This window comes from Pan troglodytes, chromosome 4, assembly GCF_028858775.2.
Source record: "Pan troglodytes isolate AG18354 chromosome 4, NHGRI_mPanTro3-v2.0_pri, whole genome shotgun sequence".
In the NCBI taxonomy this organism is placed as follows: domain Eukaryota; kingdom Metazoa; phylum Chordata; class Mammalia; order Primates; family Hominidae; genus Pan; species Pan troglodytes.
In genome coordinates, this window is record NC_072402.2 from 25,601,647 (window position 1) to 25,613,515 (window position 11,869).

Below are 11,869 nucleotides of genomic sequence, written 5' to 3' on the forward strand. Positions count from 1 at the left end.
CTCTTCCCCATTTGAAGAAGTGGATCAGCTCTGCTTTTATACCCTTCTACAAAATGCTGACGTAAGCAAAGTGACAGCCTTTCTCCCTTTGGTACCTTGAGGGGCCCAGAAGTAGGCATTTTTGGCTTATTGAGGGGATTGGAAGATCTTAGAGGGAGGACTAGGAGCTGTGGGAGTGGGGTTGATTGAAGCTTTACACTAATGGAACTAGAGGGCAAGAGCAAAGCTTATCTGTGGATGATCATCCCAGCTTTGATCAGAAACACCTCTAGGTGTTTAGAGAGAAAATTTAGTGCTAGAAATGAAGGTAAAGTTCAAAGATTAGAAGTTGGCTTATTTTAGGAACAGTGTTGAAAGGAAAGAAGAAGAAAGGGTGAAGAAGAGGAGCAGAATGGGACTGAGTTGAAAGAGAAAAAGAACTTGGCCACTGAGTGCTGCCTGTACAAGTGAGTTTAAAAATACAGCACTAGGGATGGGAGATGGAGAGCAGACAGGCGTCATCCATACTCCAGAGCTTAGCAGCTAGAGGAGAATCAATATCCAAACAAATGTTTAGCTATGCTCAGGACAACTGCAGTTGGCTCCCACTATAGGGGCAGAATTTCAGTGGCATTACTGAAAAAAATTCACGTTCCCAGTGATAATCTACTACACCCAACAATTGGAAGTGTTCTATTTGCAGTTCACATAAAAGCAACACAGCACAAAACTCTGGACAATTTCTCAAGAGAAGAACTTTAATAACTCTTCCTAAATTAGAGTCAAAGGTCAGAGACAGTCTGGCAGTTACCAAGAAAACAGTTCTTTCCCAGAGTTCAGTATAAAACTAACCCAGTGTAGAAATACTAGAAAGCGGTTCAATATTTCAGTAGCCAATTTATTGTATTAACTAAATTCTGTTCCTTCTGACCACTTTCTCCCCTTGCATTGTTATTCGTTCCTTTCTGTTCCAAGATGAAACCCTGAGTAGATCCTATTTGTCACATTCATTTTCGATTAACAAGTAGCCTTATTTCTCAGATAGCACAAAGCAAAGCTTAACCTCTCATTAAGCTTTGAGAGTTTGACCGTTGCCTGACCTAGGTTTTAAAGCCTACAGTGGAAAAAGAGGGCATGCTTATCCTTTTTTTCAATTCCTCCCAACTGTACTACTTATCCCCTTTTGCTATGTTCTTTTATGGCTCTTCCAGGATTGGAAAGCAGGGAAAGGCATAAGGGATGTAAAAAAATGTTATTTCTTAATGAGTTCTTTGGCGCTCTCATCTGTGGGGACCCCAACATGGGCTAGGTCTTCCTGGGCAAGCCATTTACAATTAACCCCCCAGTCTCTAACTTCTGGCAGTCCATCACAGATGCTTTCCACAGGGGTTCATTCATCCCTTCTGATGGGTCTTGTGAATGAGGTGCCTTAAGAAATTTAGACACATTTGTCCTATCCACAGCTGGCCCTCAGAACACCACACCTATCTCCTACAATTATTCTGCCTTCAGGGCAGGGTCAAACTCACTATTGGACTTTCTCAAGATGAGTCAAGTAACAGTCACTCTGTCCCTCAAACTCCACATCAAGTTCTCCAAGTGATCCTCTGATTGTCTGCCATTTTTACCTAGGGGTGGCAGAGGTGGATTGCACAGCACAATGACAACTCTAAGAGGATTCTTACTAAAGGCTTAAAGATCAATGTTCTGGCCTCTACTTATATACCCTGGAGGTAGGTGATGAGCTAAGAATCACAGAGTCAGTTGTCTCTTTCTTCACAATGTAATTATTAGCTAATCTTGCAGAATCTGGAACAACTATCTGAGTTCAGGACACTGTTCTGGGACCTCAGACAAGATACTTAATTTCTCAGTGTCCTTATATATAAAGTACTGAAATCTATAATAAATAAAAGCAATAGCTACAGTATAAATTTGTTTTAAAAATTAAATGCATAAAGTACATAGAACAGTGCTCAGTGTCCAATCATGAGGCAAACTGACATTATGTGCCTTCTGATATGATGCACTGAGAAGTATCCAACATCACCAATGTAGGGTTCTTGCCAAAAACCATTTAATCTCAATCTAATCATGAGGAAACAATGAATCAAATCTAAATTGAAGTGTAGTCTATGAAACAACTACAGCCTAGATTTTTTAAAAATACCATCATCATGTCAGACCAAAAAATTGAGATGGGGAAAGAGAAGCTGGAAAACACTTCTGGATTAAAAGAAACTAAAGGAGCTTGACAACTAAATGCAATGCATAATCCTTGACTAAATCATGGACTGCATTTTAAAATTAACTATAAGCCAAAAATAAAAATCTAAGCCCCCTCAACCGATGGAATGGACCACCCCTTCCCTTGGTGAAGGGCATTCCAAAGTAAACCTAAAAAACTAGTTCAGGTCATTATGGGAAGGGAGGGTTGGACATGCCTCATTATACCCTCCTCCCTTGGGAATTCAGACACTTCTGACCAGCATTAACATTAAAACAGAGATCTTCAGACTGACCAAACTGATTCTTTGCAGCAATAAGATACATTGCAAAATGACAGATCCCAGGCCCTGAAAGAAATCAGAAGTATTTTATTCCCAAATATATTTCTTTGACATACTTTTAAATGGCCTTGAAAAGCTGTCTCTTGTGGGGTAAATTTACATTCTGTAGAGAATCCCATTCCCTTTCCAGTACTTTCCTGATGTAAGAGAGATATACTGAGTCTGGCATCTTTGAAGGTCTGGTAAAAAACATTTACCATCTATTCCCTCTTAAGCCTGCTACCTGGAGGCTTCATCTGAATAACAAAAACCTTGATCTCCATATCCCCTTATTGTATCCCAGATATTTCTTTTTATTGATTCTAGGTATTTAGACAATAACTCAACGACTTGCCAATCAGAAAATCTTTGAATCCACCTATGACCTGGAAGCCCCCGCCCCACTTCAAGTTGTCCCACCTTTCCAGACCAAACCAATGTGTACATCTTACATGTATTGATTGATGTCTGCTTGTAACTTCTGTCCCTCTAAAATGTATAAAATCAAACTGTAACCCAATAATTCTGGGCACGTGTTCTCAGGACCTCCTGAGGCTGTGTCATGGGCATGTCCTTAACCTTGGCAAAATAAACTTCTAAATTGATTGAGACTTGTATCAGATACCTCTGGTTTACAAAACAAATAAACACTAAAAGAAAACCAGATAAAGGGCCGGGCGCGGTGGCTCACACCTGTAATCCTAGCACTTTGGGAGGCCGAGACAGGCAGATCACGAGGTCAGGAGATTGAGACCATCCTGGCTAACGTGGTGAAACCCTGTCTCTACTAAAAATACAAAAAATTAGCCAGGCGTGGTGGCGGGCGCCTGTGGTCCCAGCTACTCGGGAGGCTGAGGCAGGAGAATGGCATGAACCCTGGATGCAGAGCTTGCAGTGAGCGGAGATGGTGCCACTGCACTCCAGCCTGGGTGACACAGTGAGACTCTGTCTCAAAAAGAAAAAAGGAAAACCAGATAAAGGACACAATCAGGGTAATCTTGGATATTTAAATATGAACTGAATATTAGAGAATAATACCGTATCAATTTTATGTTTTTTCAGTTACAATTGTGTTGTGATTATGTAGAAGGATGTCCTTGTTCTTAGGAGACATATGCTGTAGTATTTAAGGGTGAAGTGTCATGATATCTGCAGCTTATTCTCAAATATTTCCTCAAAATTGTATTAAAAATAAAAAGAATAGTGCCATCCACATAATAAATCTTAGAACAATACCTGACACAATAATCAGTAAGCGTAAGCTCTGTGTTATTAGCACAGACAGCTAGAAAACAGAGAAAAAATACATTTAAACCTATTACATGAATGTCAAATTGAATTAATGCAATGAATCGTGAATTTTCTAGGCCAACACCCTCTTTACCCACCACTCGCCATTCCCAGCATCCACCCCAATTCCGTGACTTCAGTGGCTGACACAGCCTGCGCTCCTATAACTTTTTTTCCTTCATCCTGACGGGTCCCTGTAACTATCCTGTCCCTGTCTATTAGTATACTTTCACATGGCTATAAAGATATATTGGAGACTGAGTAATTTATAAAGAAAAAAAGCTTACTTGACTCACAGTTCCACATGGCTGGAGAGGCCTCAGAAAACTTACAATCATGGTGGAAGGGGAAGCAGGCACATTTTACATGGCAGCAGATGAGAGAAGAAGACACAGCAAAGGGGGAAGTGCCCCTTATAAAACCATCAGATCTTGTGAGAACTCACTCACTATCATGAGAAAAGATGGGAGAAACTGCCCCCATGATCCAATCACCTCACACCAGGTCCCTTCCTCATTACCTGGAGATTACAATTCAAGATGAGATTTGGGTGGGGACACAAAGCCAAACCATATCATCCTGGCCACCTTCATTCCAGCTGTAGAGATGGAACCCACTCTGCTGCTTTCCATCTCCAACTTTGCCCTTCCTCAGCTTCCCCACTCTTTTCTTCAGACCATGCCTCCAACAAATGTAGTTTCTAACCCTCTAGTTTACACTTTGGTAGCTAATATGATCAGAAGAATATCTTTTCTAGTTGTGCTTTAATCTGTAACATTTTGATTCACAATTGACTTATATTAGAAAATCTTTTGAACCTTAAAACCCATGCAGTAACTTGGCTTAGATACCTTTGAGGCTACACCTTACACAACAACTTAGTGGGTCTCAAACTTTTTAGTCACAACTTCTATGTATCTATTCATTAATTCAATTAAAAATAAACTGATTTCATGTTAATTGAAATAACATATTTTATGAAAAATATATTTTTGAAAACAAATATTTAGTGAGATCAGTGGCATTATTTATCATTTAAAAATCTCTTTAATGTCTGACTTAGAAGATAGCTGGATTCTTTTTTAAAAAATTTTGGTAAAATACACATAACATAAAATTTATCATTTTAACGTGTACAATTTGGTGGCATTTAGTACATTCACAATATTGTGCAACTAGGATCACTATCTAGGTCCAGAACATTTGTAGCATCTCAGTGGGAAAACCTGTAACCATTAAGCAGTCACTTCCTATTCCTCCCTCCTTATACCCTGGCAACAACTAATCTGCTTTCTGTCTCTATGGATCTGCCTATTCTAGATTTTACAGTATAAATGGAATCATGCAATGTGTGTGACCTTTTATGTCTCACTTCTTTCACTTAGCATAGTATTTTCAAGGTTCATCCATGTTGTATCATATAGCAGTACTTCATTCCCTTTTACGGCTGAATAATATTCAAATTGTATGTGTTTACCACATTTTGTTACCCATTCATCTGTTGATGAACATTTGATTTGTTTCTACCTTTTGGCTATTACGAACAGTGCTGTAATTAACTTTATGTACAAGTTTTTGTTTGAACACCTGTTTTCAATTCTCTTGAGCATATACCTAGGAGTAGAATTGCTGAGTTACGTGGTAATTTTATTTTTCACTTTTGAAGAATTGCCAAACTGTTTTCCACAGCAACTGCACCATTTTATATTCCCACCAATAATGTATGAGAATTCCAATCTCTACATCCTTACAAATATTCATTTTCCATTTAAAAAAATTGTGGCCAGCCTAGTGAATACAAAGTGGCTTCTCATTGTGGTTTTGATTTGCATTTTCCTAATGACTAAACGATAAGCATCTTTTCAAATGCTTTTTGGTCATTTGTATATCTTCTTTGTAAAAATACCTGTTCAATTCTAGGCCCATTTTTCTTTTTTCTTTTTCTTTTTTTTTTTTTTTTTTTTTGAGACCAAGTCTTGCTCTGTCGCCCAGGCTGGATTGCAGTAGTGTGGTCTTGGCTCACTGCAACCTCCACCTCCTGGGTTCAAGCAATTCTCCTGCCTCAGCCTCCTGAGCTGGGACTACAGGCATGTGCCACCAGGCCTGGCTAATTTTTTTTGTATTTTCAGTAGAGACGGGGTTCCACCGTGTTAGCCAGGATGATCTTGATCTCCTGACCTCATGATCGGCCCTCCTTGGCCTCCCAAATGCTGGGATTATAGGTGTAAGCCACCGCACCTAACCTGGCCCATTTTTTTAATTGAGTCATTTGTCTTTTTGTTGTTGAGTTGCAAGAGTTCTTTATATTTCTGAATACGAGACAAGATACATATTTACAAATATTTCCTCCCATTTCATAGGGTGTCTTTTCATTCTCTTGGTAGTGTTTTTGATGCCCAAAAGTTTTTAGTATTGATGGAGTCCAAATCATCTATTTTTCTTTTTGTTTTTTATTCTTTTGTGTCATACTTAAAAAGCTATTGCCAAATCCAAGATTATGACTGTTTATGTCTATGTCTTCCTCTAAAAGTTTTATAGTTTTAGCTCTAATTTTTAGGTCTTTTTCCAGGTTGAGTTAATTTTTGTATATGTTATGAGGTAGGGGTCCAACATGGTTCTTTTGTGTGTAGATATCCAGGCGTCCTATCATCATTTGTTGAAGAGATTATTCTTTCTCTATAGAATGGTCTTGGCATCTTTGTCAAATATCAGTTGACCATAGATGCATGGTTTTATTTCTGAACTTTCAATTCTACAATATTAATCTATATGTATATCTGTAAAGACTAAAGCAACTTCATCTTGCATGCTAATCTGCCATGTTGACTTCTGATTGACCCCAGTTCCAGGAATGCCTCTAATATTTTCATCTTATCTACTGCTCCTGTGTAAGAGCATGTACTTACCATAAATCCTGTCCTTAGGTCAAAACAACCTTGACCATAAATCCTGTGCTTCAGGAGATTACTATGGCATTCTTGCCTTTCTCTATAGTTGTCCTATACATTCCTTCCCTGTGGTATATTATCCCTGAGGAGTGAAGGTGCTGGTATCCACCATCTTGTCTCACCACCACCGAGACACAGACATGATTGTCTTCATAAATCCTTAATAATGTTTATTTCTGAAAAACTGGATACCTTATTTTCTTTCTTTGGCCTTTCAGCTTCCTCAGACTTTTAAGGGTAGTCTTGCATAGACCTGCCACCATGGAACATCCTTATGCCAGCACCACACTGTTGATTATTGTAGTTTTGTAATAGGTTTTGAAATTCAAAAGTGTGTATCCTCCAAATTTGTACTTCTTTTTCAAGAGTATTTTGACTATTCAGGATCTTTGCCATTTTATATGAGTTTTAGGATCAGTTTTTCAATTCTAAAAAAATGGCCAGTAGGATTTTGATAGGAATTACATTGAATTTGTAGATATTTGTAGGAAGTATTGTCATCTTAATGATATTAATTCTTCCAATCCATCAACACATCGTGTCTTTCCATTTCTTTAGATATTCTTTATTTTCCCACAGCATTATTTTGTACTTTTCAGTGTACAAATCTTACATCTCTTGATAAGAGTATATTCTTAAGTATTTTTTGATGCTATTACAATCTTAGTTTCTTTTTCAGATTGTTCATTGTTAGTGTACAGAAATACTAGTGATTTTGTGTGTGTGTATCTTGCATCTTGCAACTTTACTGAAGTCATTTATTAGCTGTAATGACCAGTAAATTCTTGTATTTGCTCCGAATTCAGTCTGTTGTTATATGTGGTTTTGGCTGAAGTAGATGAAAAAAATCTGGCCTCATGCAGATACATAGTTGGAATAGGGAAAAGTACTTTAATAGTTTTTCAGACAATTGTGAATATTCTTCTTTGATACTATACCAAGACTCATTGATAGCTTCTTAAAGGTAAGTTGCAATGTAGCATTTGAAGCTCTGAAGGAAAAAATGAATTTCAGGACCCCAAACTCACTATGCCCAAGGCAAAGTTAAGCTTCAGAACTGAGTGACACAAAACTTGCCTTCCTTTTTTGTCCAAACAGAGAGCTGCCATTTCACATGCTTACTTTATCTTGTGTAAAATGTAAACTTATGGAACACAAGAGGAATACAAATTGACTTTTCGTCTACCTCCTTCTTTTTGCATGTAAAACATGGATTCACTGAGTGCTAATCAGAGTGGTTACAACAATGTAACCACTTCCCTCATTGCCTATCCATCCTCCTTTTTTTGCTTTCCCTTCTGCTTGTCATTTTCACTTTAAATATTGATGTTTCCAAAACCTTCTTTGGAAAAAGCACAAGTAACAGATCTTACTGTAACTTGTGTTTCTTTTTCCTAGGCACATCCTCAATTTTGGTAAAATAAACCTCTATCCAATTAGATTTGCCTCTGTCAATTTTTGGTTAATAAAACTATAGCAATAAGTTTTTTTTTCTTCAAATCAGTCACATTAAAATCCTTGGCCTTACACTTTAAATGGATCTTTTATCTGTGCATGATTTTTTAGCATCTTACTTTACTTATTTGGAAAATATTGTTCCCTGAGTTATGGAGATGTTCCAAGTCTTGACAAATTTCAATATATACGATATTTGAAAAATTACATTATTGATATCACCGCTAATCTCATCACAAAATCCTTTCAGTTTTGGGAAGCTGCCAACCCTCATAGAGGCAATAAACGTTTTCTAAAATTCTAATTTCTGCTTGAGAACTTGAGTTTTATCAATGGTAGCAACTAGTCTTTTTTTTCTTTCTTCTGGAAGTAACTGGCTTACTTTGCTCATTTTCAATAAACTGTCCATCAAATATCCAAGTCTTATTGATCATATTTGGTTTGTCATTGTTTTTGAGACAGGGCCTGGCACCCAGGCCGGGATCCAGTGGCATGATCACAGCCCACTGCAGCAACAACTTCCCAGCTTCAAGCAATTCTCCTGCCTCAGCCTACTGAGTAGCTGGGACCACAGGCATGCGCCACCATGACCAGCTAATTTTTTTAATTTTTTATTTTTGTAGAGATCGGAGTCTCCCTGTGTTGCTCAGGCTGGTTTCAAATCCCTGGGCTCAATGGATCCTCTCACTTCAGCCTCCTAAAGTGCTGAAATTACAGGCATGAGCCACTGTGCCCAGCCAACCATAGTTTTTCTGTCAGTTATTCTTTCTATTAAAAATAGTGTCCTTTGATAAAGATGGTTTGCTCAGTTCCCAACTCAAACAAGGCCACCAGACTTTTTTTCTTAGACAACCATATTACTTTGACATGCAGCAGAAGAACTTCATGTGCATTTCCCGTTTCATCAGAAAGAATAATAAAAGCCATATATTCAAGGACTGAGATTTATTTATTTATTTATTTTGAGACAGACTCTCACTCTGTCGCCCAGGCTGAAGTGGAGTGACACGATCTCGGCTCACTGCAAATTCCGCCTCCGGGGTTCAAGCGATTCTTCTGCCTCAGCCACCCAAGTAGCTGGGACTATAGGCATATGTCGCCACGCCCAGCTAATTTTTGTATTTTTAGAAAAGATGGGGTTTTGCCAGGTTAGCTAGGCTGGTCTCGAACTCTTGACCTCAGGTGATCCACCCACCTCAGCCTCCCAAAGTGCTGAGATTACAGGTGTGAGCCACTGCATCCTGCCTCCAGGACTGAGATTTAATACAATAAATATATATTTACTGCTTAATCAAGGAACACTTTTAAAGTGGTATGTGGTGTTCCTCTCCAATTTGAGTCAACCTCCCTTTTGCCTGAGTTACTGCAATTGCCTTTTTTTTTTTTTTTTTGAGACAGAGTCTTGCTCTGTCACCCAGGCTGGAGTGCAGTAGCACGATCTTGGCTCACTGCAAGCTCGGCCTCTCGGGTTCATGGCATTCTCCTGCCTCAGCCTCCCGAGTAGCGGGGACTACAGGCGCCTGCCACCATGCCTGGCTAATTTTTTTTTTCTGCTTTTTTTTCAGTAGAGACGGGGTTTCACCGTGTTAGCCAGGATGGTCTAGATCTCCTAACCTCATGATCCGCCCGCCTCCGCCTCCCAAAGTGCTGGGATTACAGGCATGAGCCACCGCACCCTGCCTGCAATTGCCTCTTAACTGATCTCTCTGCTGCTGCCCTAACCTTCCTATTAAATTCTTTTAAAAGGTAAATGATGACCTCCTCTGCTCAGAACCCTCCAGTTGTTTGCCGTCTTGCTCAGAGTGAAAGCCCAAGTCCCTGCAGTGGCTAACAAAGTCCTATCCCATTTGGCTCCCTGTGGGCTCATCTCCCATGGCTGTACAAGAGTAACCTGAGTGCAAGTGATAACTTGCACTCAGTGAACAAGGCAAATAACTTCTTAGAATTATTGTGAAAGTACTTGAGGACCCTACTAAGGAGTCTTGGGGATTGGCAGGGGTTCTGAGATCATACTTTGACAACACCTTGTATAGTTATCAAAATGTCAGTTTTGCGCAGACTGCCTTAACTTTATACATGTTGAAAGTGGTTGTTGTTACCATTCTTATCATAATCCTTGCTGGTGTTTTCCAGTCCTTTAGCAATGCATTTGAGTGCTCTCATTACACACATACAACAAGCAACAGCAGTCTGTACTTGTAGTTTTTATGAAACCAGAATTTTAATGAGTAATGGCAGATATTGAGAAAAAGGTGAACAAGGCTCATGGGAGGTAACACAGAGCAGGAGGAAAAAATTTACTATAAATCCTTTTGTCTATTTTCACCATATTCATTTCGAAACTCTATCCTGTTCAGTTGCTAAAACCAAATAAAGTCAAAGGGCTAGCGTATCTATTTTACTAGAATAGATTACGCAATGCTTTTATGGCTTTGCCTTACAAGCAATCCTAATATTTGTATACAGTAAAGCCATTCTTTTTAAATATAATGCCTTCTATTGCATCAGCATTAAATACAATGCCTATAAACATTATCTTATACAAAGCCAGGAATAACACACAAGAAATTTTCCTTAGAAGATTGGTGTAGTAATATTTATCTTTCAATGAAATGACTGAAACAATAGAATTAGAAATCTTTATAAAACAAGTGTTCATTTATATTGTTATGTGATATATAACCAAATCTGTAGTATGATCTTAAGGACAGGGTAATAAAAGGAAAGTTAATCAAGTTTCAACTAATATAAATTGATTATTCTACAAAATAACAGATTAGATTTTAAACTGAAAAATACTCCAAAGAAAAATAAGTACTTTTCAAAACAACAAATCAAAGAAATGAGCTTCTGTATGTTTCTTACTAACAGATTGCTCATTGATCAGTATATACATTGCCAAACACATTATTCTGCATGGAAAGGAAGGAAGCCTCCACGACCCTTGCTATATACCCCATCAAGTAAGTCCAAGTGTAAAATGTTTTTTGAAATCAGCAGGCATTCTTTGCTTCAAATAATTCTGAAGGGATTTAGAAGCCAGATAGGATTAAGGCTTGGAATAAGGGGAAAAAATTCAGCTCAATCTTAACTGTAAATAAAAGAAAACATGGTGAGAGGGCAGAATGGAAACTTTACTTAGATCCAACAATTGCTACAGTGGTAAATCTGGCTTATTTAGAATTAATGTGGAAAAGAGGCCCTAGTACAGAGTCACTAATCAAAGTATGCAAGAAGGAACTAGTGAAAAATATCTTTAAAACTAAAATTGAGCATCCTCATAGAGTTGGGGGCTTTGAAAAAATTCTTAAATCAAGTATTTTTAACCCACATCAATATGATACTTGATGTTTTTCCCTAATTTGAGACATCTTCCCTCTTGCCTGAATTACTACAATTTCCTCTTAACTGATCTCCTTGCTGCTGCCTTCACTTTCCTATGGGATCCTTTTAAAGGGTAGATGATGACCTCCTCTGCTCAGAACCCTCCAATCGTTTCCCATCTTGCTCCGGGTGAAAGCCCAAGTCCTTGCAGTGGCTGACAGAGTCCTTTCCCATTTGGCTCTATCTGACCTCTTCTCCTACTGCTCGCTGCTTCGGCAATCTGCTCCAGCCATGCTGGTATCTTTGTTGTTCCTCCAATACTCT